Source organism: Lithobates pipiens, unplaced genomic scaffold, assembly GCF_037356315.1.
Source record: "Lithobates pipiens isolate NorthernLeopardFrog02 unplaced genomic scaffold, aLitPip1_a1.2 Scaffold_1, whole genome shotgun sequence".
Lineage (NCBI taxonomy): Eukaryota > Metazoa > Chordata > Amphibia > Anura > Ranidae > Lithobates > Lithobates pipiens.
Window position 1 is genome coordinate 87,353,309 of NW_027507685.1, and position 24,882 is coordinate 87,378,190.

The following is a 24,882-nucleotide window of genomic DNA, read 5'->3' on the forward strand; positions in this document are numbered from 1 at the left end:
CAATGCATTTACATTGCAGTATGCCAGAACACATGGCAAAGCCAAGTATAGCATTGCTTTAGGCTCATTGGCAGCCCATTATGTTCACAGGATTGCCCTAATACAGCGCACATTAGGACTGCCTTACTGACACCCCAGTGCTCTCAGGCAATGCACCTCTATTGCAGGATGCCACAACCCATGACAATGCACAGTAGACCACGGTGTTAGGTGCATTGGCAGCTCATTATTTTAAGGGGAAAGTTTCAATGCAGAGCACATAAGGACTGCCTTACTGCAGTGCACATTAGGACAGTGGCGTCACTAGGGTTGGTGCCACCTGGTGCAGTAAAACATGGTGTCACCCCCCCCCCGCCTAGGCTGCACGCACCCTGCAGGCAGCACATTGTCGCAGGGAGCACCCAAAACCAGTCCCGGTAAATGATAGTATAGGGTGGTATAGTGATAGGTTAGGGTAGTATAGAGTGGTATAGTGGCAGGTTGGGGTGGTACAGGGCAGGTTGGGGGTGGTACAGGGCAGGTTGGGGTGACGCAGTTTAGAGTATTATACAGTGGTATAGTGGCAGGTTGGGGTGGTATGGGGTAGGTTGGATTGGTATATTGGCAGGTTGGAGTGGTACAGAGCAGGTTGGGGTGGCACAGGGCAGGTTGGGGGTGGTACAGGGCAGGTTGGGGTGGTACAGGGCAGGTGGGGGTGGCACAGGGCAGGTTGGGGTGGCGCAGGTTAGGGTATTATAGAGTGGTATAGTGGCAGGTTGGATTGGTATATTGGCAGGTTGGGGTGGTACAGGGCAATTTGGGGTGGTACAGAGCAGGTTGGGGTGGTACAGGGCAGGTTTGGGGTGGTACAGGGCATGTTGTGGGTGGTACAGGGCAGGTGGTGGTGGTACAGGGCTGGTTGGGGTGGCACAGGGCAAGTTGGGGTGGTACAGGGCAGGTTGGGGTGGTAAAGGGCAGGTTGCGGGTGGTACAGGGCAGGTTGGGGTGGTACAGGGCAGGTTGCGGGTGGTACAGGGCAGGTTAGGGTATTATAGAGTGGTATAGTGGCAGGTAGGGCCACCCTAATGGCACCTCAATGCACTTAAGCAATGTACCTGCATTGCAGTATGCAGCAATAAATGGCAATGCAGGGTATAGCAATTAGGTGTATTGACAGCCCATTATTTTCAGAGGACTACTTTACTGCAGTACACTTAAGGAGTGCCTTAACGCAGCACACATTAGGACTTCCTTAACCCTTGTACACACGGTCGGAGATTCCGACAACCAAATCCGTCGGATTTTGTCCGACGGATTTTGTCCGAAACTGTTGTATACACACGGTCGGACAAAGTTGTCGGAAAATCCGACGTGATGACGTTATTTCGTTACGACGGGACTATGTTCACGCTAGTAGCCAGTGGCTTTGGTGTAGGAATTTGATCTGAGCATGCATGGCACTTTGTCCGATCGGAATTCTCTACACATGATCGGAGTATGTCCGATCGGAGCATTTTGTCAGAAAACATTTCCGGCAAGTTGGAAAAGTTGGTCCGACGGATAATCCAACGGAAACAGTCCGATGCAGACCACACACAATCGGAATATCCGACAAAACGCTCCGATCGGACACATTCCGACGGAATCTCCGACCGTGTGTACAAGGGCTTAATGGCACCCCAATGCACTCAGGTAATCTACCTGCATTGCAGTATGCCAGAACACTTGGCAATGCACAGCAGATTGTTCCATCATGTGTGTTTGCAGCCCATTGTTTTCACAGGATTGCCTGAACACTGCGCATATTAACAAGCGACAAGCGCCACAAAAATGTAAATGAGTCGGGAGATTTGGGAGTAGATTGTAATTGCCATTTTTTTCATACATTTCTACTATTTTTACCTCATTCTCATCCTTCATTACATTTCAGTGTTGTTGATCACCTGCAGCCTCTTTGCAACTACTTCCTGTCTGCCTGTCCTCCTGTGAGTGCATCTAGACAGGAAGTGCCTGCACAAAGACCTTTGTGGCAGGATCACAAGAGATCATTATAAAGGAAATGTACAGATTTTAAAAGATTAAAAATAACTTTTGAAACTACTATAACATAATAAAACTTTAAGTTTTAATGATTGGGTTTTCTATATTGTAAAAGGGAAGATGTTGTGTTTTTTTTTTTTTTTAGGTATTTTCTTACCATATTTATTATTGTCCAAAATTTTTAAAATGATAGTGTTACATACTATACAATAATAATAATAATAATCCTAATAATAATGTAGTCATATTATTTAGATATAGTGTACATACATATGTAGCGCTGGCTCCTGACGAGCAGGTGCTATGATTTTTGAAAAGTTAAGTTGCCTGAAGCCACAGTTGGGTTTCGGGACTATTTCTCCACATTTCTGGTTTCAGTACCAGTCCAGCTGGGTTGCACTGGGTTCTCCTTGACCGCAGGTGGTGCTGTCACCATCAGCAAGAGTAAAATCGCAGTCTAGCTGGGTGTATTGAATGCCACTGTTCTCTCGGAACCAGCCCAGTGGGAGTGTTTTCCTGCTGTGCATTCTGGGGGGTGGTATTTAAGGTACCAATGCCACGTTGGCATGAGAATATTTTCTGTCTGTTCGGTTCTGGTGGTCCTCCTGACCCAGCCCCATGGACCTCCTGGCCATGCATCCTGAGTCTCTGGGCCGGCTGGCTCGAGGCGACGCAACTGCAGGGACCGGCCAGAGTGAATTTCGGTGCCTACTGATCCAAAGGGTGGTCCGGTGCCATCTCATCTGAAGGGTGAGGCCCAGCAACTGAAGAACCCCAGGGGAGGACTCTTCAGGAGAAGACCACGTGCAAGGCTGGTTTCTCGGAAGGAGCCTGGAGACTTAATTGAAGGACGCAACCTGGATCAACACTCATACGGTATCGTTGGATCAGCTGAGAGAACCTGGTACCGTATGATAGCTCTTTAAATTTATCTACGTCCCTCAGTAATGCTCAAGTGTATCTCACAAGTCTGTGGCAGAGACTTTACCGAGCACCCCACCGTCTGCTAGGCCTAGTGAGAGGAGGTCTATCTGGGGGTTGTTAAATCCAGCTGTAAACTGGTTTCTATTCTCTAAAGACTTCCATTTTTTCAATCTAAGTGCCTGAACTCACTCCTAACCCTCTACCCTTTATTGAGGGACTATGTTCTGTTCTAAATAAATAACCTAAAAGAAGATTCAGTGTCAGTTTCCACATTCTTTGGGCCATCTACCACGGGAACCCCAAGACGGAGAAGCAAACAAGTAAGGTAATGGTAAGCCCAAATAAAAGCAGCAGCTCCTGACATTTGTAAGGACTTAAGCCCCCCTAGATGCGTATCCGTAACCTCCCACCCATGACAGACACCCGCCTCCAAAACCTGATCCCCACCTTTAATAAACCACGGACAAGGTATGGAGTAAATGGCCAACTGGCCTTAATTTATTAACAAAAATATATATAGTTTAATAAAATACCATAAATAACTTTCAAAAATGTAAACATTCCCAGCCTTTAAACGGGTCATGGGTACCAGCATAACAACACACTGGTCACTGCGAATGACTTCCCACTTTTGACCTCTTGACCTCCAGACGGTATCCCCTGTCTCGGAGGCTATACCCAAACCATTGCAGTGACCTACCCCCTTTAACCCTTCCAGGTTAACAACTCTTAACCCGAATGTACATTAACCACCCCCATCCCATGGATGGATACAACAGTCTTTTCTACCTGAAAAACCTCCCCTTTCCTACCCAAAAATCCCCAAGCGCCGCCACAGCCTGAAAGGGGTAAAACCTTACCCTTGCAGGCACCTCCACACACGAAGCCCTCGCTGGATACCCTCCTGGAGACCCAAGGCCCACAGATCCGTCCCCACCTCATTTAAATGCACACCATCACTCCTCAAATAACGCCAGGTGTCTATTTCCAGCTCCCTGTGCCTAACGGCAAGGCCCCCGTTTCTAATGAAGAATCTGCTGACCTCCTTGTTCACCTTCACCCTTGCCCGATCCACCTTCTTATCGGACAAAGCCCACCGCCATGACATCCTGCCCACCATGTCGGACCAGACCAGCACCATGTTAGGATATGCAGATTTCAAACGCAAGAAATCGCATTTGATGTCCCTGATGAGATCTCTCATGGACCTGACCCCCATGTCATTTCCCCCCACATGCAAGAGCAACACATCTGGAGGCCTGTCTAGGCGAGAAAACCTGTGAACTTCGCCCAGGACTCTGTTCCATCTCATGCCAGGGACCCCGATCCAGCGAACCTGTGCTTCCTGCCTGGGTATGCGAAGTTGTCTGCCGTTCGGCCGAATGTCAGCTCTCTTCGCACCCCAAAAAACATAGGAATGGCCCAGGATCCACACCAGGCCCACACCATAACCTGTAGATAAAAATTGGATTAACATACCGTAACCACACGACAAACACCCCACCTACCCCCCAAATAAAGGTGTACCACTTCCTGCATTACGCCAACCATTGCGGACGGACATACAATTTAAACCTGTCTGAATCCCACCGCCCGATTCTCCTCACCGCCTCATCACTCAAACCCGCCCTGGATGCTTCCGTAGCCGCCCCAATCCTAAAGGAGTGAGAGGAAAAATTCCTCGGGTCAAAACCTGCCTCCGCCACACATTTTTTAAAAACAGCGATAAACTGAAATTTGGAAAGATAAGAGCCATCCAAGTGCAACAAAAAAGGGCCTGCGACCTGAGGTCACATGTTCCAAAACCTTTCCATCGCCCCGACCGGACAGATATCGGAGTCCCCTATCCTTACCACCTCCACCCGCAGCCCCCGACCCATTTGATCAGTCTTTGACCGCCGTACCCGGATACCAACCGAGTCACGGTCGATCTCAATGTCTTCCCTGGTCAACCCCCCAGCCACCCGTTTCGACGGGCTGACCAGCTCACTGATCCTAAACGCCCCAAAGAAGGCCAGAGTAAATGCCACCCGGAACAGCGCCAGTTCGTAATCCGAACTGCAAACCTTCCCCACCGCCCGGCACAAACCCCTTTTTCCATAGCCCCACTAAGAAAATAAAACACTGCCTGAGCCATGCCCGCATCGCCCAGGGCCATGCCGATCGCTTCCAGGCAAGCCGACCAGTCCTGCCAAACCCTCGAGTAGGCGCCCCACGTAGCCTTACTCACAGATTGCCTGATCCATTGAGCCGCTATTCCAGCGCTATGGCCCACAGGCCCTCGGGGAATTCGATCCCATGACGCTTCGCCTCCGGTGCCAGTCCCCGAAATCTGTCCCACTGAAAACGAGACAGAGTGTCAGCAACCGTGTTGTCCACCCCCGGTAAATGAACAGCATAGAGGAAAGAATTAACCTGCAAACACCGTAGCACTAGATGCCGCAACAGCTTGACAACCGGCGCAGAGGCCGCCGTCAGCCGATTGACCACCTGCACCACACCCAGGTTGTCGCAGTTAAACCTCACCTTCATGTTACGGAATGACTCCCCCCAAATCTCAACAGCCACCACAATGGGAAACAGCTCCAAAAGAACCAGGTTCTTCAGCAGTCCAGCCTCCGCCCACTCCGATGGCCAGCGAGCCGCACACCATTGACCCTTGAAAAAGGCCTCGAAACCCGTGGACCCCGCCGCATCCGTGAAGAGTTCCAGATCGCAGTTACTGATGGGCCCAGACATCCAAAGGGCCCGTCCGTTAATGGACTCTAAGAACCCCTGCCACACCCTCAGGTCCTCCTGGAGGTCCCGACTGAGCGTCACAAAATGGGTCGGGACACAAATGCCCGCCGTAGCGGCCGTCAGCCGGCGGCAAAACACACGCCCCATCGGCATGATCCGGCAGGTGAAGTTCAGCTTCCCTAGCAACGATTGCAACCAACGTAGTTGCAACTTACGCAATCCTACCGTCCCGCGTATTTGCTCCTGAAGCCCCGTTAGCTTGTCCAGCGGCAACCTGCACTCCATCTTCTCAGAATCGATCACGATCCCTAAGAACGTGATACAATCCGTAGGACCCTCCGTCTTTTCGGGGGCCAACGGGACCCCGAACCGCTCTGCGAGATGTTGAAGCGTGCCCAAAAGGACAGAACAAACGTTGGACCCTGCCGGCCCCACACACAAGAAGTCGTCCAGATAATGGATAACCGAGTTGAGACCCAACACATCAAGGACGGCCCATTCCAAGAAAGAACTGAACTGTTCAAAGAAGGCGCACGAAATCGAACATCCCATCGGAAGGCACCGGTCCACATAAAACCCCCCCCTCCCAGGTACAACCCAGAAGTCGAAAACTCTCTGGATGCACCGGCAGAAGCCGGAAAGCCGATTCGATGTCCGACTTCGCCATCAGCGCCCCCTTGCCATAACGCCAAACCCAGGCAACGGCCACGTCAAAGGAAGTGTACGTCACCGCACACTCCTCCGGAGCAAGGGCATCGTTGACCGAACTCCCCCTAGGGAAGGACAGGTGATGAATCAATCTGCACTTATTCGGTTCTTTCTTAGGAACCACCCCCAGCGGGGAAACCACTAGGTCCGGGAGAGGCATCTCCCAAAAAGGGCCTGCCATCCGACCCAATTTCGCCGAAACAACAGTTGCATACTGCAGCGCAGATTTCAAATTTTTTGCCAGAGGGGGCACCGAAGTCAGTGAACAAGCAATCCTAAAACCAAGTCATGCAACAAAGAAGAAAAAGAAGAATCACACTCACCGGGCTGCCCAGGACCGGACCTCGCAGCCGCCTCCTGCGGACCCACCGTCGACGACCGACCATCCTCGCCATGTTCATCCAACACCAACAACTCGCCCTCGGATCTTCCGCTGACTACCGGTGGTTCCTGGCATGGCGTGCGACTCACTGATGGACCAGCTTCCATGGCCAAGGGTCTGCGGTGCTGCACACGAGATGCCCTCTGCTCCCGACCACCAGCCCTGCTCTCCCGCATCGGTGAAGGGGACCTGCGCCGCCCGGCTAGCCGACTCCTCCCTGCTCTCGTCCCGGCGGTGACTGACCCGGCCTCCGGACTCACACGGTCTCTGCTACCCATGCGCCTGGGACTGGGGGCCGTGGCAACTGGAGGGGCCCCCACCCGCTGCATGTCCTGACCCCGCCGCCCAGGCTGGCTGCCTCTGTCTTCCTCTCCACCCGTGCCCGACGGCCGCCCTGTGCAGCGGCGCCGCGCAGGGGGTGCTGAACCCTGCGCCATGTCCGTCACCCTTGCTGGCGTGTCCTGGCCCCTCCTCCGCACTCCTCTCCGCGTCACCGCACTCCTCTCAGTAGGCCCCGGGGTGGAAGCTGTGGGATCCTGGCGCTGCCCATCCGACCCTGAGCCCACATCCCTCCTGGGAGTGCCCGCCAGCGCACGCTGAGGCCCACCCGGGCCGGCCTCCGGACTGTACCGCTCGGGCGGCCGGGAACGCCTAGCCCGAGGTGTAGCCCCTGCTCCCCCACCATCAGTGCCCCCCCTCTGCTGCCATGGCCGCAATCTGCTCACGGAGCCATGCTGCGCCCTGCCTATTCACCGCCGCCCGCAGTTGGGAGAGGAACAGGTCTGTACTTGCCGCCATAATGAAGTCCGGGTCCGAGCGGGAGGGTGCGTGCGATCGCTTCCTCCTCCGCTCTCCGAGTGAAAGCATGGTACGCCGCTATCGGGTACCATGCCGTAGCTCCGCCCCTCAGCTCCGCCTGACCCCTCGTCTTAAAGCGCCCCCCCCCCCCCCCGGGCTGCTAATTAAAACGGCGACAGGGCTGTCCTGCACCTGTCATGCCGTCCCTCCGCTGACCCCCCTTCAGGGGTGTATGGCTGCAGGACTCTCTTTCCAGGTTCAGTGATACATATATTTATATCTATCTATCTATCTATCTATCTATCTATCTATCTATCTATCTATCTATCTATCTATCTATCTATCTATCTATCTATATATCTATATATATATTTTCCTGCACTGTTTTTATTAACCAGCGGTGTAGCGATATACTCTCCTTTTCACATGTCCATCAGAAAATTCAAACAGTAGAATTACATTGTAGTGCTTTTGTATGAATCTTCTTTCCTTATTTATTATGGTCCAAAATGTAAAAAATTACTTTAACCTCCCTGGCGGTAATCCCGAGTCTGGCTCGGGTTAGGAATTTACTGATAGGAGCGGTAACCCCTAGCCAGACTCGGGATCGCTTCGCTGGATGCAGGGGAGGACACAGTGAGACTTAAGCCGCGTACACACGGGCGGACTGTATGGCCAACTTAGTCCGTCAGACAATCCGACGGGCAGTCCGTCCTACTTTCGAATGAACGGACTTGACCACACACGGATGCACAAACAGTCCGTCGAAAGTTTGCGCGATGACGTGTACAGCACGTACGACGGGACTAGAAATAGGAAGTCCAATACACAGCAATGCAACCTTTCGCCGTGTAAATCCTTTCTGAGCATGCGCCATACTTAGTCCGTCGAACTAGCCTACTCACGAGCGGATTGTCCGCTGAAACCAAAGTACGATGGACAATATTGCGGAAATTCCGAAATACTTAGTCCGCCAGACTGCACGCTGAAAAAGTCAGCTGAAGCCCACACACGAGCGGACTGTCCGCTGAAATGTGTTTCGACGGACTAAGTTGGCCAGACAGTCCGCCCGTGTGTACGCGGCTTTACTTACCTTGTCCCCTGGATCCAGCGATGTCCTCCGTGCTGTGTGATCGAGCCATCCTCCGCTCGATTCACAGTGCCGAATGCCGCCGAGCTCCATTCCCTGCGATGTTACGGCGCACGGGAGCGGAGAACGGCGGCAAATTCAAAAAAGTAAAAGTACACAAAACACACACAGCACTGTAATCTTACAGATTACAGTGCTGTATTACAAAATTACACACTCCCTTTGTCCCTAATGGTCTGTGCAATGCCCTGCATGCACTTTTATATTATAAATACTGTTTTTTTCTGCCTGGAATTTGGAGATTGTCCATAGCAACCAAAAAATTTCCCTTTTTCAGTGTTTTAGGCCGCGTACACACGCGCGGACTGTTCGCCCAACCTTGTTCGTCAAACAGTTTGACAAACAGTCCGCTCAAAATTAGCATGAGCGGACTTGACCACACACGATGAACGAACAGTCCGCTGAAACCGTGCGCGATGACGTGAACGGCACGTACGACGGGACTAGAAAAACGACGTCCTATACACTGCAATGCAACCTTCGGCGTGTAAATTCTTTCTGAGCATGCGCGAGACTTAGTTTGACGAACAAGCCTACACACGAGCGGACTGTCCGCTCAAACCAAGTTTCAGCGGACAGTTTTACGGGATTTCCGAAAAACTTTGTTCGTCAGACTGTCCGCTGAAACTGTCCGCTGAAGCCCACACACGAGCGGACTGTCCGCTGAAACACTGTTCAGCGGACAAAGTTGGGCGAACAGTCCGCCCGTGTGTACGCGGCCTTAGGATTTGATTACATTATTGAATATTTTTTATTATTCTTTATTATATTATAAACTTTATCATACCCGGGATGTCTGCTAGACTCTGGTTTGAACATATTTAAGAGAGTTATTCCTAAGAATTACAGGACTACAATATAAGACGCCAAATTTCCATGCAAAATAATTGTACCGCTTTCAGCACCTAAATCCAGACTGAAGGGAGGTTAAAATAAATAAATAAAATATATATATTTTTTTTAGAGGTAAATACATAGTGTTACACATATAATAATACTAGTAATGTATGTGTGTATATATATATATATATATATATATATATATATATATATATATATATATATAGATATATAGATAGATATTTTTTTATTATTATTATTTTTTTTATTTTTTTTCCTGCATTTTTTTTATTAACCAGCGGGTGGCGATATACTCTCCTTTTCACGTGTCCTTCACTTCAGAAACTTCAAACAGTAGAATTACATTTGAGTGCTTTTGTATGAAACTTATTTCCTTACTTATAATGGTCCAAAATGTAAAAAAAAATACTTAAAAAAAAATCTATCTATCTATAATATGTATATATATATATATATATATATATATATATATATATATATATATATATATACATACACATACACATATATATACATACATACACACACACACATACTGTGTATATACCGGTGTATCTCATGAATTAAGAATATCATCAAAAAGTGGACCTCATATATTTTATATAGATGTATAACACACAGAGTGATATATTTCAAGCATTTCTTACTTTTAATTTTGATGATTATGGCTTACAGCTAGAGAAAACCCAAAATGTAATATCTCAGAAAATTTGAATATTACAGGTAAGACCAATTAAAAAAAATATATTTTTAACTCAGAAATGTTGGCTTAGTGAAAAGTCTGTCCATGTACAGTATAGTAAACTAGTATACTCAACTGCGGGTAATACGTTACTACATGCGACAAGTTCACATCCCCGTCCATTAGTGCGTAGTATCTCCTACGCACAATACCTAAGACTTATGCCGCGTACACACGAGCGGACTTTTCAACATCCAAAGTCCGAAGGACCGAGTCCGTCAGACTATCCGATCGTGTGTGGGCTGCAACGGACTTTTGATTCACCAAAGTCTGACGGACTTTAGAATATGGAACATGCTTCAAATTTTCCCGAAGGAACTCCGCCGGACCCGGTCCCCTTCGAAAATTCCGCTCGTGTGTATGCTACTCCGACGGACTAAAACCGACGCTAGGGCAGCTATTGGCTACTGGCTATGAACTTCCTTATTCGAGTCGGGTCGTACGTCATCACGTTCGAATCCGTCGGAGTTTAGTGTGATTGTGTGTGTCCAAGTCCGTTCGGCCGAAAAGTCTGTCAGAACTCCGTCGGAATTCCAGCAGAACTCCGACGGAACTCCTTTGGAAGTCTGTCGGACTTAAGTCCTCTCGTGTGTACGGGGCATTAGGCACACCTGTACTGAAGACCATGATTTCCTTACTCAAGCAGCAGCCCTGCGTGAACGCCTATTGAGTCGGGGATATACACGTTCTAACCTCAGAAAAGCATTTAATAAGGCACACAGCGGAACACGAGAATCTTTCTTGTATGGTCCCCCTCGACCAGATCACCCCACCACGGTAAAAATTGTTACCAAATATTCAATTCACCACAACATACGTATTGTCCAGCCACTGGCATCTCCTAGCAGACCACCATATTCTGGGGAAATATGTGAGACCAGCCCCAGAATTAGTCTTCAGGAGAGCCACGACGTTAGGACACAAACTGACGAGTAGTCATTATAAAATCACTGCACATGAACGGGAGGGCCCTCGTGGTACCTTCCAGTGTGGAGATTGTCCCAAGTGCCTCTGGATTTTGGAGGGTACCACATATACCCTTCCAAATGGAGAAACATTTATTCCACCCCATCATGCCAACTGTGTCACTAAAGGCGTGGTTTATCTGATGGTCTGTGCCTGCAAGGCTTTTTATGTAGGCAAGACCATCAGAGAACTACGCCAAAGGATGGGTGACCACCTTTATTATTCCTCTGGTGAGAAACTAACTGCGGTGGGTCGCCATATTGGCATCCATCATCGCTACCAACCTGAGGTTGTGAAGTTTTTTGTTCTAGAAGTTGTTCCTGAGGATCTACGAGGAGGTGACTTGGATCGCGAGATACTCAGACACGAAACTTATTGGATAGAACAATTAGATGCTTTAATTCCTCCTGGGTTTAATGAAATACACACTTACAAGTATTTCCTTAAAGTGGTGTTGCCACCAAAAAAAAAAAAAAAATTGTTTAAAATTCTTAAAAAAAAAAAAAAAAAAAAAAATTGAAAAAAAAATGTTTTACTCACCTCTAAATACCTGTTGCTAGGGGGTCCCTCGTAGTCTGCCTTCTTCCTTGCCCGGGCTGGTGACATCACTTCCCCTTGTGCCGCACAGTCACCTGGGACCTGTCACGTGTCCCAGGTGGCTGTGCGGCGTATCACGACGCCCTGCGCCGCTCGCGCATGCACAGTGGGTGCCCGGCTGTGAAGCCACAGCCAGGTGCCCACAGTACGAATGATGGCGCCGCGAGCGGAGAACGAGGGGGGAGGGGGCTTCATTCCCCTGCATCGCTGGACCCTGGGACAGTTAAGTGTCCGATTATTAAAAGTCAGCAGCTGCAGTATTTGTAGTTGCTGGCTTTTAATTTTTTTTTTTAGGGGCATCCCACTTTAAATAGTGAGCAAAAATACCCTTCCCCCCCTTTTTTTTCCAGAAATGTATTATTTTAAGAAACATTACTAGACAAATTAATCACCTCCCCTGAGTCAGATCCATCCAACTTTGCGCATTGATGGTGTCGATCGATGCACTCAATTGCTATATTTGTGTCATATATACCTGCTTTAACTATATATATATATTTTTTGAAAAGCTTGATTCAGACTTCCATCAACACCCAAATTACATGGCACCTCATCCCGATTAACAATATCAAGAATTTTGGGAAACAGAGCCCAAAGCGAAGAGATGGGACATTAAGGGTGCAATATTCAAAGAGAAAAAAAGATATATGTATAAAAAGTTTTTTTAATTTTTATTATAATAACAATCCCATAAAAACAAACAAAAAAATAATCATACAAGGATGTTATATATAACTTGCGGTCCAGATAGTGATTCAGTTGGGGTAGTTGTAATTTGCTTATCCCGACATGTTTCGCTTATTGCTTCATCAGAGGATATACAAACTAACAAAATAATAACAAAATCACATAAAAAACAAGTTTAATTACAGAAACACATTTCAAGATAATTTGTATAGGTTTATATATATACATACATACAACCAAAAAGATATGAACAGGGCTTTAGATAGAAAGGTGTGCTTACCCCCACTTCACCAACCTATCTCCTGCAGGAAAAGTCATCCAGGTATAATAAAGGATGCAAGGGCAGCGGGCCCAGCAGCCAAGTAATACAGCAAGGAGGGCACAGACGATGACTAGTCTGGACAAATAAAAAGGAAGGTTTATTTTATGGAAAAACAAGTTTTTTAATTTTTCAATTTCAACTTTCTTTATACGCTAATGGGTTCTATACTGACCTAGCCTAATTCCATTTTTATATCTATAACAATATAGGTGTATATAATAGAGGAAAGAGAGAAATATCCACCAAATTATTTATTATAGTAATACTAATTAATAATGAACCTTTTATTTTTGGATTGCATTAAAAAGTCAACATATTAGCGCTACTTATGAATTTATCTTAACAGAGATGTATATTAATTATATAGTCATATTAGTTTATAGAAAAGAAAAGTATACTCTGCCAACTTACATGCTCAATAAAAGAGTGGAGATTCTTTCCTATAGTTCTCTATTGGTGCTAAACCATTATGGATATCATGAAGCCCATAAGGAGTAAATTGGACTGCAAGGAATAACGCACCCACAAGCTATCCAGCTTGTTTCCAGGGTGTCTACAATGTATAGGAAAAAGAGGGAATTAGCAAGTGCAAACTTAGGAATCCTGGCAGAAGGATCAATATAAAAGTTCTTATCTGAGAATAAACTTACTAGCCGTGAAAATCAATGGATGCTATCCTAGCGCGGCTCCTCCGTGACTGAGTCGGGTCTGATAGTGTCCAGCTATAAAGCCACCGTCCATCGAGCTGGCGTCTGACGTCACCGGCTCGATCCGGACGTATAGGACAGCACTGCGCATGCGCGAGAGAAGGGAATGGGGAGGGAGACTACATTTCCCATAATGCTCCGGTGATCTCACCGGCATTAAGTATCACGCTGGAGAACGATCAGCGTGTACATAGGGAATGTAGGACTGGATGCCATATGCTCACACCTCCCATAGATGGAAAGCTCCCCAAGCCATCAGGCAACAGATACTGTCAAAAAGCGGACACCTTGCTCGGAGGGGAAAAACACCCAACCGAACGAAGGTGCCCTTGTACGAATATGCTCCCCCATATTGCCACAGTCACGTAGGCGGCGGGCCCCTGCCCATGCATCTAAGGGAGAAATTTCAAAATTCGCAGGAGGACAATGGAAGGAGAATGTGAGGGGAAAGTACCCCCATATGTCAATGAGTCCAATAGCGGTCCTGGACCGAACTGACCGCAAGTCAAGGACGCATCACTATAAAGCCCCAGTCATACCAACAGAAGAAAAAGAAAACATCTAACTAATACAAAAATATAAAATATTATAGTTATTTTTATATTTCTAAAAAACATATCAATAATTCATATATATGTCTCTGAGAAAAAAAAAAAAAAAAGGGAAAGGAGGAGGAGTGGTGTCACCCTCCCTCCAATCACCCCAGTACACCCCAACCACCATGTCGGTAATCTAGGAGAGGTTTTATGGGTGACATAAGAACCAGCCAAATTAGAGAAATGATTGATAACTTAAGTTTTCATTGAACCCAGGGAATTTTGTTGCCTTTAAATTAAAGATCCACCTCGCCTCAGTCTGCAGCAAAATTTTGTCGACACTCCCCCCTCTCGAGGTGAGTGGGATATGATCAAGTGCTTGAAATCTGATATAATCAGGGTCAAAGGCATGATATATACCAATATGTCTGCTAACCGCAGTACTCATTTTTTTGTTAAGAATAGGTTTAATATGATCACGCATGCGTACCGAGAAAGCTCTTTTAGTCTTTCCTACATAAAATCCTCCACATTGACATTGTGCTGGATAGACAATGCCTAACGTGGAACATGTTACGCGAGATTTAGGTTTGTGCCATTTGCCGTTAGGTAATTTAAATTTCGCACAATTGGCCATATATCTACACATGTCGCAATGTCCACAGGGGTATGAACCAGGTTTCACAATTTCAGTAACTCCGTCAGAGTCAGTGAAATGGCTGTGTACCAAGCGATCCCTCAAGGAGGGAGCTCGCTTGTAAGTTATCTTGGGGTATTCATTAACATATTTATTCACCACAGGGTCAGCCACCAACAAGGGCCAAAATGTTTGTATAATATCCCTAAATCTTTTATTTTGATTTGAATGTCTAGTGATTAATCTTACTGCGTTTGTTTCTTTACAGGGTTTCTTAGAAAAAATAAGAGTATTCCTATTCTTATGTTTGACTTGATTGTATGCTTTCTTCAAACTATTGTGACTATACCCACGTTGTTTAAGCCTATCATAAAGAGCTTTTGCTGCTTGTTTGAAATCTGTTTCCTGACTACAGTTGCGCTTGAGTCTAAGATATTGACTATATGGTATAGACCGTATCAATGATGGTGGGTGGGAACTTTTCGCATGTAGAATAGTATTTCCAGCTGTTGGCTTCCTAAAAAGTGAGGAAGCCAACAAGCCATCGGAATCAATACTAATCTTCAGGTCAAGGAACTCTACTTCCCTTCTACTATATTTTAGAGTGAAACGAAGATTATAATCATTGTTTGAAATTAGTTGAAAAAAATGGTTTAGTTCAGGTTCAGTTCCTGACCAGAAAATAAGAATGTCATCCAGATATCTATACCAGGCAAGGACATTTTCAATAAGGGGAGCCACATCATCCCGTGAGAACATGTCTTTTTCCCATCCCCCCAGATACAGGTTGGCATACGATGGGGCACATTTAGTCCCCATCGCAACCCCCTGCACCTGGAGGTAACAGGTTTGGCCAAATTGAAAAATATTATGCCGCAGTACATAATTCAATAGTTCAAGCACAAAGCCACTGTATTTAGCATTCAAAGGACCTCTCTCATTTAAGAAGGTCTGCACAACCTCCACCCCACTAGCATGGGGGATGGCGTTGTACAGACATTCCACGTCAATCGTAACGAGCCAAGCATTTGGGGGTAAAGAGATTCCCTCAATAGTTTTAAGAAGATCGATAGTGTCTTTAATATAAGAGAATAGGGATGTAACATGTGGACGTAGATAGTTAACTATTAACCACTTACTGGGCACTTAAACCCCCCTCAGTCCCAGACCAATTTTCAGCTTTCAGCGCTGATGCACTTTGAATGACAATTGCGTGGGCATACAACACTGTACCCAAATTAAATTTTTATCATTTTTTTCCCACAAATAGAGCTTTCTTTTGGTGGTATTTAGTTACAGCTCGGAGTTTTATTTTTTGCTAAACAAACAAAAAAAGATGCAAAAAAAAAAAAAAAAAAAATCATGTTTTAATAGTTTGTTCTAAAATTTTGCAAACGGGTCATTTTTCTCCTTCATTGAAGTGCGCTGATTAGGCGGCACTGATAGGCTGCATTGGTGGGCACTGATGGGCTGCATTGGTGGGCACTGATAAGCTGCATTGGTGGGCACTGATAGGCTGCACTGGTGGGCACTGATAGGCATAGTTAAGGCGGCACTAATAGGCACAGATAAGGCGGCACCGATGGGCACAGATAAGGCGGCACAGATAAGATGGGCACAGATAAGATGGCATGGATGGGTGGCACGGATGGGTGGCACGGATGGGTGGCACGGATGGGTGGCACGGATGGGTACCACTGATAGATGGGACTGATTGGCACTGATAGGTGGCACTGATAGGTGGCTCTGATAGGTGGCACTGCTGGGCACTGATGGGCGGCACTGCTGGGCACTGATGGGCGGCACTGGGGTGCAGCACCTTTGAGGCAGATTGTGGGCACTGTGGGTGGCACTGTGGGTGGCACTGCTGGGTGGCACTGTGGGTGGCACTGCTGGGTGGCACTGTGGGCACTGCTGGGTGGCACTGTGGGCACTGCTGGGTGGCACTGACAGGGTAACGGGGGGCACTAACTTTTATTAAATTGGCACTGCAGGGGGCAGGTGGGCACTGGCAGGGGGCAGGTGAGCGCTTACATTACTGGCCGTGATCGGGACTGATGTCCCGATCACGGCCGCCGGTGATCGGCTTTTTTTTTTCTCCTCGCGCTGTCAGCGCGAGGAGGAATAATAGCCGATTACCGGCTCCGTTCTATCACATGATCAGCTGTCATTGGCTGACAGCTGATCACGTGATAAGGGGTCGGGATCGACCCCTTGCACGGATCGGTGATCAGGCGAGTCTCATGGACTCGCCGATCACAGAGCGCGCCGCGCGCGCCCCTCAGGGCGCGCGCAGGCCGCTCGTACACGGGACGACGTCAATAGACGTAGTCCCGGAAATGTAGGTCCGCGCTAATGCCGTCATTTGGCAATAGCGCGGTACCGAAGTGGTTAAGGAACTAGCATTTTCTGTAAGACTTTGGCAACTGGATATAATAGGTCTACCTGGTGGTTCAGACAGAGACTTGTGCACCTTAGGAAGCGCATAAAAAGTGGGTATCTTTGGATCTTTTATATTCAAAAATTCCCAAGTGTTCTTGTCAATAATTCCTGATCTGTAGGCTTTGAATATTATTTGACGATATTGTGCGTCATAATTTGAAATTATTGTAGTCGAGATAGGACAGTACCAATCTCTATTTTTTAATATATTGTTACACATGTAGATATATTGAGCCTTGTTCATAATGACCAAGTTGCCTCCTTTGTCCGCTGGTTTAATCATTAAGTCAGGATTAGATTGTAAAGAATACAAAGCTTGTTGTTGTTGCTTATTAAGATTAGAATTTCTAGTTGGCGTGAAGGAACTTTTTTCAATCATTTGGCAGACTTGTTGAGTAAAAGCCCAAATATTCAGGTTAGAGTTTAACAAAGGGAAGGCATTAGATTTAAGTTTAAAGGATTGTGGGGGGGGGGGGAAGGACATATCATCAATGGATAAACCCGCAGACTCTAGTGTTCCCGGGTCATCCACCGTGCCATGTCCCTCCTCCCATAGATCCATCAGATCTTGCATCGCCTGATGTTCAATCATATTATCCTTTAGTGTAGCTTCAGATGAATTTTGAAAGGATTCAGCTTTATTTTTATCAAAGATAGTTTTAAAAAGAAGTCTACGGGAGAATAAATGCACATTGTTTATCAAATCAAACTTATCAACATTATTGTTTGGGCAAAAAATAAGACCAAATTTCAAAACTTCTTCTTCATAATCCGTTAACAAGTGAGAGGATAAATTAATAATAGAAAATTTAGAGCAGCTTACCTTCTCATGCTTATCTAAAGAATTATCTATTTCATTACAATTGGAGGAGATTCCTTCCCCAAAAAAATAGGTGCCACACGGAGATCAGCCGGAAGAGGTGTGCCAGAGGGAGAAATAATAATATTGTGGTTAGGGTTACTCACCGTAGAAGAGATGATAGTAGAAGTACTGTTGGTGGAAATGGAAGTGACCATAGGGATAGTAGGAACAGATGATCTACGAGGAGAAGGTGCAGATAGTGATTGAAACATGGTAAGTGGACGTGAAGGTACTTGCTTAGAAGAAATAGAATGTGCTGGAAATGGTAAAGGGGTACCCATGTGGGGGTGCAGAGGTTCAGAAGAGGCTGTATCCGTGTTTCCCTTTCTCCTCTTGGGGAGTCGATCTCCGGTAAGATCTCTATAAATAGTTGACTGACTAGATGAAGCAGAGGGAGACGGGGAAGAAGAAGATAAATTAATCATATTTTCATCAGGTCTGTTGTTTCTAGTTCTATAAGACTGTGGGTTTTTATAGCCTTTATTACGTTCATTAGTAGGCCATTTGTAGGCATAACCACTATTATATGCATTGTAATCACGTAAATATTTATTTTCCTTAGAACGGATAATGTCCAACGTATATGATTCAATATGTTTTTGTATCTCCTGTTCCTTTTTCTTGAATCTAGGCGTAGAAATAACTGAAGTATAGTCTTCACACCACTGAGCAATAGCTTTGTCCAGTAGTGTGAGGTCATGTTCAAACTGTATATTCAATAATGTCATCATTTGAAATGAACAATTTTGCAGATTTTCTTCCCATTTGGTTTTAATCAAATCATCTATTTTATTTAAATTCGGAAAAATTTGGACCCTGAGTCTCCAAGGTGCTATGTGATTCTCTATATATTTCCCCAAAAAAATTTTTATGCCAAAAAACTCGTACTTTACGTTCCAGCAACCGTTGTAAAAGAAAAAAAGCATGCTCCAAATCTTTATCAGTTATTTCACTTGTTTTTTGAGATTCATGGATTTTATTCATTAGTCCTTCCCATGCTTCTCCACTAAAAGCCGTCATGATTAAGAGGCACAGGGGAAAGAAAGAAAAAAAAAAGGAGATTTTTTGTATAACAACCGTGTTTCAATCAATTCAAAAACATAATCTATTACAACATTAATATCAATTAATTATTGTGTTGACTGAAGCTGAATCAATAAAGAAGCAAAGATGCGTATTGAAACGCTAAATGTTCAAATTTTGAAAAGCTTGATTCAGACTTCCATCAACACCCAAATTACATGGCACCTCATCCCGATTAACAATATCAAGAATTTTGGGAAACAGAGCCCAAAGCGAAGAGATGGGACATTAAGGGTGCAATATTCAAAGAGAAAAAAAGATATATGTATAAAAAGTTTTTTTAATTTTTATTATAACAACAATCCCATAAAAACAAACAAAAAAAAGCAGCCTTATAATCATACAAGGATCACTATCTGGACCGCAAGTTATATATAACATCCTTTTTTGATTATAAGGCTGCTTTTTTTGTTTGTTTTTATGGGATTGTATATATATCTATGTTTTTTCATAGATCTTTAATTGCTCTTTGTGTTGAGACTATTTGTATTACCATTACTTACCTGTACATTCAATTGACATTATTGTTTAACATTATTGTTTACTAAGCATGGCTGACAGCTGGAAGTCCCCATCTGCGGTCTAAGGGAACAAGGAGTGAAGCTCCTAAGGGCGGACACGCGCCTCTCCGACGGAACGGAGTTCCCACCCCTCAAGGGGAGGACCCGTCTGTGCACCTGGTCCCGGGAAGTATCTATGGGGTCATGAATTGACGCATGCGTACTAGGAGCGGCGGACCCGGCGACGTCATCGCTCGGCGTCTGACACCGCTCGATGAGGCTGCCGGGTTGGAGGACTTAAAAGGTCATCTTTTAGACGACCTGAACACAGAGCTGGCTTCAATCCGGTGGACCGGGTCAACACCACATTACACACAGGTAACATTATCTTATGGTAAATGGTCCTTTGTTGTTAAGCCCCTTATATTATGCATTGATAGCCGAGAGTAATTGCAAAGCATCTAATGCAGTGTTTTGTGATTGACATCATTAGATCCCTTGGAGGCTCAATTCTGCAGCTGTCCAGGCTTGCCCTACTGATAGAGGCTACTTTATTGGACCTTTCAACTACTGACTCTATACTGTATCGTGGTATGACATGATGGTCCCCGGTTGATATTAGTACCTATTTATAGCCACTTACTCATTTGTAGGTAGGTGGTTTATTTACGGATATCAATCCCCCCTTTTTTTTTTTGTCACACATGCTGACCTTTATTACTGTATTAAGTAATGAGGATAAGGATTAGGGATGAGCTTCGTGTTCGAGTCGAACGTACGTTCGACTCGAACATTGGCTGTTCGTCCGTTCGGCGAAATCCGAACTCTTGGTCCGTTCGCGTCAAAATTCGTGTGGCGCTCACGGCCCACAATGCACTGCGATGGCGCAGTGCATTGCTGGCTCATGATTGGCCAAGCATGCACTGTGACCCCGCATGCTTGGCCAGTCGCAGCGCCAGCAGCGAGGAGAGCCATGATTGGCCACAGGCAGGATGCCTCTGGCCAATCATAGCTCAGGCTGTGTAGTGCACGCCCCACACTATATAAGGCCGCCATTGAGGCGGCCTCGTGTAGTGTGTTGGCATCTGAAGCAGTGGGTGTTCTGTGTACCTTCAACACAGTACACACCGATCGTTTTTGGCTGATTTCCTATCTTGCTCTTGTGTAGTGGTTATTGTCTGTGCCCTGACCGCAGTATACACCACTATATTCACCTCACCTATATAGCTAGTGATCTATCTTTAATAATAGAGCTTGCAGTCAGTAGTGTTAGGAGATAGTGCGTGCTGTCTGCGTGCTCTGTACCCAGTACATACCACTATAATCCACCTACATAGCTCTTCTCTATTTGAGCCCACTTGCCATCTGCAGGAGTTATTGGAAGTTGTGTGTGCCTCCAGCACAGCACAGTATACATCTGTATATACCCCTTTATCTCTGCTGTTTTCTGGTTATTGTCTGCGTGCCCTGACCGCAGTATACACCGCGATATTCACCTCACCTATATAGCTAGTGATCTATCTTTAATAATAGAGCTTGCAGTCAGTAGTGTTAGGAGATAGTGCGTGCTGTCTGCGTGCTCTGTACCCAGTACATACCGCTATAATCCACCTACATAGCTGTTCTCTATTTGAGCCCAATTGCCATCTGCAGGAGTTATTGGAAGTTGTGTGTGCCTCCAGCACAGCACAGTATACATCTGTATATACCCCTTTATCTCTGCTGTTTTCTGGTTATTGTCTGCGTGCCCTGACCGCAGTATACACCGCAATATTCACCTCAGCCTAAGGCCCAATTTTTCTTCCCCTGTTTAACAGGGGCGTTTAAGTACAATTTTTGATGCAATGCTTTGCAGCAGGGCTAATTCCAGCAAAAAAACTAGAGTATATGGAAGAGGTTGCAGTGTGGTGGCACCAGCAGCAGTGCCTAAGGCCAAATTTTTCTGCCCCTGTTTAACAGGGACATGTAATTACAATTCTTGATATAATATTTCACAGGAGGGCCCCTTCCTGTGCCCACCCAGAGTAACGGTGAGGACTTATAGTGTTGTGGCACCAGCACCACAACCACCAAAGGTCAATTTTTCTACCACTGTTCAACAATGGCATGTAATTAGAATTCTTGATATAATCGTTCACAGCAGGGCGCTCCAGCGCCCACCAAGAGTCACTTTCAGGGCTTACAATGTTGTGGCAAAACCAACACCTTGTTCCGCCATTTCTGCAGAGCATATAGGGCAGGCCCCTACTTTCAAACATCCAACTTACAAACATCTCCTACTTGCAAACGCAAGGAGACAGCAGCAAGTGAGATGAAAAAAGATGGACGACAAAACAAATTATACAGGGGTGATAACCCTTCCCTATGTTTTCCAAAAAGCTTAAAAATAGTTTTTTTGACTGGAGCTACACTTTAAAAATGTACCAGTTGAAAATTACAAACAGATTCAACTTAACACAACAAACCTACACAGTCCCTGTCTTGTTTGCACCGCCTGTATACTGCTGTTTTGAGTATATAGGGCCTGGGGGCCACACGCATTTCCTTTTTTTAATATGGGTACAGGGTTCCCCTTAATATGCGTACAAGACCCAAATAGGCTGGTAATGGGCAGGGAGGGCTACCCATGCCATTTTTCTCAATGATTTTCAACCATATTGCAGGAACCAGATATAACATTAAAACCGCAAGCAGTTTTAAATGGTGTTATTTCCGTTTAATGTAATTTTGTGCAGGGACTGTTCTAAACACGGGAAACACGTGACACTTCACAGGCATACTACAGACACCCCCCAGGCACCATATTTAAAGGAATATTTCACTTTTTTTTTTCACTTTCATTGTCAGTAAAATCAGCGCTCCCGCCAAAACGGCCATTTTTAAAAACATTTTAGGCATTGACCCATGTCCCCTGGGGCAGGAGGCAGGTCCCCAAACCCTTTTTAGGACAGTATCTTGCATATTAGCCGTTAAAATTAGCACTTTCCATTTCGAACGTTCGAGTCCCATAGACTTCAATGGGGTTCTAACGTTCGTAACGAACGTGGGGTCCGTTTGAAAGTTCTGGTACGAACCGAACCGGGGGTGTTCGGCTCATCCCTAATAAGGATACCAACCAATTATTACTTGCATTAAACTATAAGGCACTACACTACTTGAAGTATAGTAAACAGCAGGTCTGGCCGCCGATCGTTCACAAGAGAGGCAGAATGGCAGTCTGCTTATGCAAACAAGGCAGACACCGTTCTGTGAGGGGGGAAGATGGAGATCTTGTGTTTCTGCTTAGCAGGAACATGGATCTCCGTCTTCCTCCAGTCCCAGCACCTTCTCCACAGTTAGAAAGCACTCCCAGGGAACACATTTAACCCTTTGATTGCCCCTGATGTAAACCTCTTCCCTGCCAGTGTTATTAGTACAGTGACAGTGCATATTTTGCTACACTGTATTAGTGTCACTGGTCCCCAAAAGGTGTCAAAAGTGTCAGTTAGGTGTATGATTAGCCCTCCGAAATGTCACAGTCCTGCTAAAAATTGCTGCTCGCCGCCATCACTAGTAGAAAAAAAAATACCCCTAGTTTGTAGATGCTATAACTTTTGCGCATTCTAATCAGTATACGCTTAATGGGATTTGTTTGTCCCAAAAACATGTAGCGGAATACATATTGGCCTAAACTGATGAAGAAATTCAATTTTTTTCCGATCTATAGAAAAAAAGTAAAAAAAAATATATAAAACCATAAAAAAAAAAACTAGAACAGAGGAAGGAGGAGTCTGACGAGATGCAGGTGCGCCACACTCCGTGAGGTCCGGATCACTCCCCCTCTCCAGCCGGCATGCCGGTGTTCTGCCATATAGTGTCCGGCCATAATATAGTGTCCGCGCCGTACTGCGCATGCGCAGTATGGAGCAGACAAAGCTTCGGAAAATCTCCGAAGCTGAACGGCGCCTGCGCCGTGAGTGGAGGTGGTAGCCCCACCATCCAAGCGGACATAGGGTTCTGAATATTAGAGGGCCCCTCGAGGGCGAGCTTCGCTCACCACGCTTCGGGCTCGGCCTCGCTGCGCTCGGCTCTTTTATATTCCATCTCTATGTCCACTTGGATGGTGGGGATAGAACCTAGACTCACGGCGCAGGCACCGTTCATCCTCGGAAATTTTCGGAATCGGTGTTGCTGTGTACTGCGCATGCGCAGTACGCAGCGGACACTATCGGATGGAGGACCTTATATGATAAGACACCGGAGAGGAAAAGATAGTTAGTTGGCTCCATGCCTGCCTGCCTCCACTACCGGCATACACCTCCGTAACCCCCCCCCCTTTGGGATCAGCCTTGTCCACCGGGAGTTCCCATCGGTGGAGATCGAGAGACAGTCTGCTGGGGGGGGGGTATGAGCGGCTCGGTGGGCCGGCGATGTGTCCCTGAGCGCCTGTGGCAGTAACCCACGCGGAAAGAGCGATAGCAGAGGAGAAGTAAGGTGGACTAGCGAGAGCGTGTGGGGCACTGCCGCACACCCAGAGAGGCGGGTAGCGATACCTGGTATATATGAGGCTCTACTGAGATCTAAGTGGTTGGAGGAGAGCTGCAGGTTCCCGAGGAGCATAAACCGAACATCCAGAGGAAGTAGACCGGACTGCCCCTGTTCCGCACAGTGGACTGGAAACAATACATCTGTCTGCGCTCAGATAAGTGATAAAAAATCTTTTTTTTCTTCTTCGAAAGCATAACAGTGTTTGTTAAACAGACTGTGCAGAAGTTATAAATATTGAATAGCGTCTGTATATGGTATACTGTTCTGCACAGTGGACCAGAAATGCACTACATTTATCCGTGCTCAGATAAGTAATAGAAAATCTTTCTCTTTTTTTTTTTTTTTTGGAAAGCATAACGGTGTTTGTTAAAACAGACTGAACAGAAGCTATACATACTGAATAGAGACTGCATATGATGATATACTGTTAAAGAGTGTAGGAATTGGAAACAGAAAACAGAAAGGGGCAAGGAGTGTCTGAAATAATGTGAGTCCCCCCTCCCCTGAATATTATTATATATATATAATTTTTTTTATGAGAGGTAAGACGACAAGAGGAGGGGGAACAGCCATGGACTAGTCTCGGACCTAGTCTGAGCCCGGGCCCAATGAGCAGATATTTACTACAGGGTTAAGGAGATGGAGAAAAAGTACAAAAGGGCGGCAACAGGAACTTAGAGAAAAGAAGGAGAA